The sequence below is a fragment of the Alexandromys fortis genome, unplaced genomic scaffold (assembly GCF_014885135.2).
Source record: "Alexandromys fortis isolate MF-2015 unplaced genomic scaffold, M_Fortis_MF-2015_v1.1 scaffold_47, whole genome shotgun sequence".
NCBI classification, from domain to species: domain Eukaryota; kingdom Metazoa; phylum Chordata; class Mammalia; order Rodentia; family Cricetidae; genus Alexandromys; species Alexandromys fortis.
In genome coordinates, this window is record NW_026067957.1 from 10,086,615 (window position 1) to 10,095,412 (window position 8,798).

Consider the following 8,798-nt stretch of genomic DNA (forward strand, 5'->3'; position numbering starts at 1 on the left):
TGACCACTGAAGTCATTTGAGAGATTTATTTTTTATGCTCCTTGTCCTCCCTTACCAAACACCCAGTCCTGGAAATTAGCAAGGCAATAGCAAAGACTTCATTTTCATTTGTTCTTCATGGTTTCCATGAAAGGATTACTGCTGTTTCCAATCTGTTCACATTTTAATTTCTCACAGCAGTAACTTTGTGTTAGCTTATAATATTTCAATCAGTGGCTACATCTGTTTATTTTCTCTCTATCTTCTTTATTATTTTAGACCTAGACAAGAAGTATATATCTAAGAAACATTCCCAACACTCTGGAGAAATAAAATTTGTCTCATACGCATACAAACATTCAATTGGATTTGTCTTGTCTTGTGGATAGTATCTGGCTGTCTTCTCAGCAACAATTATCCCCTCGCACCAACCAGAGCATGGTCTTTATGTTTCTAAGAGAGGCAAGGTTTCTGTTCCTGTAGATAAGACATTATTGAAAAAATGATCAGGTAACCCAAACAAACCTATTATTCTTTAACTTGAGATTTGTTACCAAAGGATTAGGTTTTTCTTGTCCTTGGCCAGAGTCCTCATACTAACACCTGGAAATGCCTTCTTCCTTTCTTGTCCAGGAGAGAATTGAGCTCCAGGTCAGAGGCAACCTTGGAAAAAAAAAAAAAAAGACAGAACAAGACTTTTTTTTTTTGTCTCACTTTGTTTTGTTTTTAAGACAAAGTTTCACTTAATAGTTCAGACTGTTTGGAAGTCACAATAAACCTTTTACCCTATTCTCATAAGTATGAGAATGGCATGTATATACCACATCTGGCTATAGGATGCTAATTTTAAACAGATAATTTGAGTTTTCAGTCAAGGTGCTTCTACAATTTGACCCACACATGAGATACTCTAATATCAGAATTAACCACTTTTATTTTAAGAAATTTAGAACCTCTTGTTTTGAGATAGTTTTTATAGAGAATTCTATTACTGGATACTTGGATATCTCACTAATAAATTTCTTCTTTAGTAAAATATTTAAATTCTAAGAGGACAGCAGGTGGTATATACCTTCTACATTCCAGTTATGTTTATACAGGTATATTATGTTATCATTAATTTAAGCAAAGGCAATAAAATTGGTCAGGAATACTAAAAATAAGTATTCCTGTGAAAGAAATTAAATGATGTGACCTGAAGACCCTCTTCTCTCATGGCTCATTTTAAAAGACTAAAGTACTAAGTCAGGTACAGGGGCACATGTTGTAACCCCAGTACTCAGGATCGTGACCCAGCTCCATGCCAGATACAGCCGTACATACAATAATCCCAACATTTAAGAGAGGAACCTGATGCCCCTCTTCTCTTTCAGCCAAATTTAAATAATTAGAGCTTTATATCAGGCATGGGGTGGCATTATGCATATAAAGCAATCAGGAGAGTGACCTAGGCTCTATGTCAAACACAGGATATATACTGTAATCCCAGAACTCAGGATAGTTACAATTTCAGAAATGGCAAATTCTAGAACACCTGATCTATAGAGAGCTATTATATCTCAAGAAATAAAAATAAAAATGCAGCAACCTTTCAGAGTACAAGAGGAAAACTGACTGTGAGGCCAAATATCATGTACAAATTGATTTTCTAAGGCTGCCCCAATAACAATAAAATACATGAATTGTGTGAGTTACTTCCCACAGGTCAGGGAACCCTGATTGCTCTTCGGGCTGATGAGGGAGGGGGACTTGATTGGGGTAGGGGGGAGGGAACTGGGAGGCGGTGGCGGGGAGGAGGCAGAAATCTTTAATAAATAAATAAATTATAAAAATAAAAATTAAAATGATAAATGTTCCAAAGGAGGAAAAAAATAATGAATGTTTACTATCTCTCAGTTATAGAGGGTATAATTTCAAAACCAAGGTATCATGAGAACTGTCTCTTTTGAAGTATCTAAGGAAGAAATTGCCTTATTCCTTGCTTATGACTTCTTGCATGGTTTTTATATTTATGCCCATTTGAAAGCTATTCTTCAACCTAATTTCCAGTCTGCTAATGTTGGAAGGTAGAACCTGGGTGCTGAAAGTGGCTCTTTCCAGATAAAAATGGTGTCCTCTACAAATATCTAATGTACCAGGACGTTGCTTTTGCATTTCTTAGCCTGAAGAACTATGAGAGATAAATTTATATTTGTAAAAAATGTTTATTAAGAAGCACTTGTTCTATAAATGCCCTAATGGACTAAAACACTTGGGATGGTTTTACAGAAACCATTGATGTCTCTTTACCCCTGTATATTCATAATCTCATCTTACAAAGGTTTGAGTTACACTGAATTCGGACTCCACCTACTTCAACATTGTTTCACTTTAATTAAGTATATACAAATGCAATTGATCTATTTCAGAATTAAGACAAGTTATATTGTGTGGTACTCAAGGGTAGGAAATCATCATATTATTGTCTTTGTGGACAAAGGAAAAATAATTCATGGCAAATGATGATAACAGCTATTGCTTTCTGGGAAGAAGGATCATGGAACGTCTTGCTTTGCAGGGTGAAAGGAGCATGAGTACATGAGATCATTGCAGGCAGGTGAGCAAGGATGTCAGGGAGAAATCTAAAATTGAAGAAAAGCAAAGTGATACTGCTATTGTCTGCGAATAGGACCCAGATAGTGAAACACTGACTACTTCTAGCAAACAACTTTCCATCTATGATTGCCTCTCGTAGGTGAATGAAAAAAATCACCCCAATGGATAGTATCTAGCTTTCTCAGGCCAGAATTGATTGACACAAACGACAAGACCTGACTGGTGATGGGTGGTTTTATTTAATTTTGTTTATGAATCAATTAACTCTTTTAAAAAATTCACAGGAGAACAATACTGTGTGAATTTGTTTTTACTCTAATGGAAATTATCTGTTTAACAAGATGAGAGCATTATGTAATTTTGATGAATGAAATGTAACAATATATTCCTTGATTTCACGAGATTAAAATTGATCCTGAACACAACACAGATGTTCCAGGTGAAATGCAAAACCAAAGGTCTCTAACTCAGTCGAGGTACTGTCACAGAACAAATACGCAGAACTCATGTTTAGAGTCAGGCAGATTTTCTGTCCAAAGCAATCTCCATGGGGATAACAGCCATATGACCGCTTCTAAGTCACTAAAATCTTCTGAATATCAATTACCAAACATTATATAATCTTAAAAGATTTTTGTCATGATTGAATTTAGTAAATCCATACAAGCCATTTTGTCTGGCCCTTAGAGTTCAATAACTACTTTCATGAACATTATTAGGATGGCTGTGAGAATTTTTTGTTCAAAAGCATCCAAGTTAGAAATAGAGGTAGAAACATTAAAAAAAGCCTAAAATATGATGAGTAATTAGAGACATTATGTGGGCATGGCAGTTTATACCTGTAATCCTCAATTCTGAGAACTTAAGGCAGGTGAGTTAAGTCTCTCTAGACGAGGCTAAGTAGGTCACAGAGTGAAAGCCTATCTTAAAAGCAAAGAAACAAACACAAATATTAAAGATTTTATCAATTTTAAGAAATATTTTGTAAATACCATTGTTTATTTAGTTATGTAAGTTAATGTTTGACTTACATAACAAAAGGAAAATTCAGTTTCCTTTTGAAGATATAAGACTATTCTATTTACCAAAAGGCTTCTTTTTTATGATTTTCTGGAAACTTCTCTCTGCTATTGAAACACAATGGTGAAGAGATTCAGATGGGTCTGTAAAGCAGGCAGCTTCTAGGTCATTCATCACAGTAGCTGAAGGCGACTCTGCCTATAATCTTCATAACCAGGCAAGGCTTTTCTGAAGGTCAATGGCTGTTCTCTCTCTTTCCACTTCTGTTTCTCTTTCTGTTACTCTTCATGTGCAAAACTTCTAAAATTATCTTTTCTTCCTTTGCACAACATACATATATGTTCAGTTCATCCTTTACTATATATTGTCAAATAACTTACATGTACTGACAACCATCACACTTAACTCAGTGAATACCTTTGCCCCTTAGATCATTCCCTCCAGTTAGGGAAGTTGGAAGACTGATGTCTTAAGAATTCTAGTGCTGTGAAGAGACACAGTGACCATGTCAACTCTTTTTAGGAAACATTTAATTGGGCTGGCTCCCTTACAGTTTCAGAGATTCAGTCTGTTATCTTCATGGCGGGGACCATGGTAGCATGCAGACATGCAGGTACTGGCTACATCTTGACCAGAAGGCAACAGGAAGTAGACTGAGACATTGGGCAGTTGCTAGTATCATCAAAGGGTGCAACAGTTACACACTTCCTCTGCCTACACAATACCCACGCCAACAAAGTCATACCTCTTTATAGTGCCACTCCCTAAGCGATTATGGAACCAACTACATTCAAACTGCCACATTTCACTCTGGCCCCCATGACATTTTAGCAATGTCATAATGCAAACTGCATTTAGTTCAACTTCAAAAGTACACATACTCTATCATAATTTAAACAGTGTTTTAAAGTCTAAAGTTCAAAGTCTATTCTGAGATTCATGTAATCTTTTAACTGTAATCCTCTATAAAATAGATATTAAAAAGCAAATCATAAACATTTAACATTTCATGGCACAGGATACAAATTAGCATTCCAAAATGTAAAGAAAGGAGCCTAGTGAGGAAGGATTGGATCAAAGCAATACCAAAACCAGCTGGGCAAACTTCAAACTCTGCAGTTCCAACTACAATCAGCCTTGTTGACTGCAATATACTTCTTTCTCTTGGGCTGCTTCCACTCCCTGTTAGCAGCTCTCCTTGACAGATATTTGACCGGTCTGGCATATCTAGCATCTTAGGGTCTCCAAGGCAATCCAGGCTTCAACTTCCCTGCTTCACACAATAGCCTCTAGGCCTCCCTTTCTGGACTTGCATTACTCATGCCGGACCTCAGCAGCTTTCCTTAGTCTCAAGGGCAAATTCCATAGCCTCTTCTTCGACCCTTCACTCAGAACCATGTGACTCCTTATTCAGTTACATCATCACCAGCTTTCTTTCACTGCTGAAGCTTAAGTGTCCTAAAGTGTCCTCTGTAAACCAAGCTGGTCTCTATCTCAGATGTCTGCCAGCCTCTGCCTTCCAAATGCTGGGATTAAAGGTGTGCAACAGCACACCATGCTCTAAGCTGTTCTTTAATTCCTTTCCACAAGTTGGAAACTTAGCTGTGTGGGATCTTGCCCTGAGGTCACCACTCCCTTTATTTGATTTCTTCATCCATTTATGTCCTTGAACATAAAATTTAGCTCTATTCCACTTCCTGATGCCTTTTCTCAATTTTTACAATTTGTATTTTTATCTTCTCAGTTTGCTCCTTTTTATTGTAAGCCTTCATCAGAGTTAACACTAAAAACCACACAACAGAGTCTACTAAGCAATTTTGAGATTGCCTCTGAAAAGGGTCTTGTTCAAAAGCTCCTCATGTTAGCCTCAGGCAGATTCTTCAGACAAGAGCGAAATCCAGCCATCCTTCACCAAAATATTACAAGAACAGTCTCTAGCCAACATATTAATGTTCTTCTCCTCTGTAATCTTTTGAAACATCACCCCACAGTTCAAATAACACTTTGCATAACTGTCTTCAATGCTTTTACTAGTATGACCAATTAAACAGTGCTTAAAGCGTTCCACTCCTTTCTTAACCCCATCTCCCAAAGTTCATATTTCTCTAAAGAACAACATGGTTTGGCATATCACAGAAATATCCCATCTTCTGTCTTAGTTGGGGTGTCTATTGCTGTGAAGAGACACCATAACCACGGCAGCTTTTATTAGGAAATATTTCAGTGTGCTGGTTCACTTTCAGTTTCAGAAGTTCAGCCCATTATCAGCATGTTAGTGGACAGGCAGACATGGTGCTAGCTACATCTTGATCAAAAGGCAACAGAAATTTGACTGAAATACTGAACAGTATCTTGATATAGGAAACCTCAAAGCCTGCCCTCATGGTGACACACTTACTCCAAGGGGGCCATAACTACTCCAATAAAGCCATACCTCCTAATAATGCCACTCCCTATGAGCTTTTGGGTACAATAACATCCAAACTACCACACTTGTGAGCAATGGAATCTATCTACACTGCCTTCTCAATATGTGTAGTGTTTACAGTAACACAGATGACTGCTTAAGTTCCTTTAAAATTCACATTAAGAAAGCTAAACTAAAGAGTGATGAAATTCGAGGGGCTGGCTTTCGGGACTAGCAAGATTATTGCTACAGATGCCTCATGAATGGGGTTAGTGTGCTTATAAGAGAATTTCTCAAATGTTTACTTTTCTCCAGATAAATATATTATAAAAGGATAGCCATCTATAACCTAGAAATCCTCTTAGATGATAAATTTTCCTATGTCTTGAACCTTTTTTTCTTACAGAACTCTAATTAATTAATGTGGTTTTAAAGCATTTTCTCCTTGATATTTCTGCTATTAATCAAGACATTAGCAATATTATACACTCATTATTACAAATACTTGGAGATCCAAGGTATGCCCCTGCTTCTTTAGTAAAGTGATTCAGATAATTTTATTAGGCATTTGGTCTAATTATGGTCTAAGCACTGCAAGAACAGTGATTCTCCAATGGAGAGACCACTCGAACCTGAAGGCCATTGTGCTCATTTCCAACTGCCTTGTCATGCGAGTCCTAGAGAATTCCCCCATTTCTCCCATTCTTAGGAATATACAAAAGAATGGTAACTGAGGAACAAGAAATGTAACACTCACCAGAAAAATAATTTGCTCATGCCTTGAGTCTGGACTTTCCACCTCCAGCACTGCAAGAAACACACTTCTGTTGTTTGAGTTACCTAGATTATCATATTTTACTATAGCCATCGATCTCAACTGTCATCAGGGAATTTGACCTAAAACTTCATTGAAATATTATAAATAACTATCGACCTTATTTTCCCCAACTTGTTCCTTATTCTTAGTAGCACCATGACTCACAACTTGCCAAATTCAAAATACTGAGGAAGGTATTCAGTCTTTTCCCTACTTCATCCTCTTCATATCAACCAGTTACCACTCTCTCAATATTACCTCCTCTAAGGGCCACCAGTTAGATTCTTTTATGCTTTTATTCAGGTTAACGGGATCTGATGTTTACATTAGGATAATAGCCTTAGCTCATCTTCCTGACATATCCAGTTTTACATACATTTCACCTAGTGTGAAGACACAGGGTGGATTTTCAAAATATAATACACACACACAGAGAGAGAGAGAGAGAGAGAGAGAGAGAGAGAGAGAGAGAGAGAGAGAGATAAAGGGAGAGAGAGAACAACATATCACTTCATCCCTAAAAGTATTAAAAGCCAATTATTTGTTCCATAATGAAACTCAAATTCACCTCATTGTATGTACATTCTCTCAATAACTCGAGCAGCCTCATTTATCTTTCTGTTTTCCAGTCATGCTAAGCAGCTTTGTATCCTGGGCGCTCTTGACCCTTTGGTCAACAGAACATAGCTTGAATCTCAGAAGTTCTTCCTGCCAGCTCAAGGAACGACCTGTGTTTTGGTGTTTGGTTTGAGTTCAGCCATTATCTTGCATAAACACCTAGCTTAATTTTCTTCAGGCAAAACAGGCACTGCTGCTTCCCTTCTCTGGAATCCAGAGAAAGCACTTGTTATGTCTTCCAGCTCTAACTTCCTGTGTTGTTAGTGCTTTGCCTGGGAGATGCTAAAGACATAGAGTAGGCTGAGACTCTTTTTGTCTTTGATATATTCTCAGAACCCTGGACGGTATTTGGCAAACAATCAACACTTAATAAATATTTGTTAAATGGGTGTTATGTAGACGTAGTGTAAAGTAGCCTTTGGCCAAAGCAATGATCACAGTATTAGAAAATCTGTGCTGCATTTTTTTCCTTGAGAACAGTTCACTTTGATTTATCTTGAACTGTTATGCAAGCTGTAACTAAAAACAACTGTGCTTGACACTGACTATAAAAATACCACTGTACAGACTGTGTTTTTAAAAACCAATATTGAAGCTCAAATCATTTATAGTGATGTCCATATTAAACTTCTTCTACCTACGTTCACTAAGTGTTGAAAGATTTTTTTTTCCAAATTTCCTGCAGATTTTCTCCAGATGCTACTGCAATAGTTTGTCTTTCTGGGTCCCTGCTGTTACTAAATGCCTACAAATCAGATGGCTTCATAGTCCACCTGCTTCCAAGAGTATGTAGTGGCCTTGGTATCACGCATTGAGTCATTCAGCACAAGAATTTAGCTATTCTTTAACACCTTGTAGGTACAAATGGGAGTTAGCTTGACCTATAGGGAGTGACCACATCTACACTTTAAAGTTTCAAGTAGAAAAACATTGCTTATTTTATTATTGTTTCTTTCTAAAACATGGGTGAACAGATTTTGAACTCCAGATATTTTCTGACAGGAATAAGTTATTTCATTCACTGTATTTCTTTGAAAACTCTTCCTTTCTTTGTCAACAAAGACATAATATTAATGTTACAGCGGAACAGAAACCAAATATCTAAATATTGTATTAGCAATTGTAATTGTTACTACACATTTATGTTAATTGTCATTGTAAATATTTCTTTTGTCATATATCACATATTTCTTTAACCACTAAAAATAGCAACAGTGAGATGCTTAAGCACTCTCAAAAAGAAGCTAACAATATGAATAACACCAGAGACTAGAAAAGTTGGCACTTTGCACTTTGGACTGAACATTATTGCTCTTTATTTCTTTATTCTCTCTCTCTCTCTCTCTCTCTCTCTCTCTCTCT

At 36.8% G+C, this 8,798-nt stretch overlaps 1 long non-coding RNA gene across 1 annotated transcript in view; it reads right to left on the reverse strand.

The window, feature by feature from the left end:
* Window positions 1-236: 236 nt before the first annotated feature.
* The window catches only part of LOC126507699 (uncharacterized), a 26,788-nt gene continuing 18,226 nt past the window's right edge, over window positions 237-8,798 (reverse strand). Inside the window, exons 3-4 of the long non-coding RNA XR_007593615.1 lie at window positions 581-642; window positions 237-456 (exon numbers count right to left, since the gene is read on the reverse strand). This is a non-coding gene — a long non-coding RNA (uncharacterized lncRNA). The remainder of the gene's footprint in view (window positions 457-580; window positions 643-8,798) is intronic.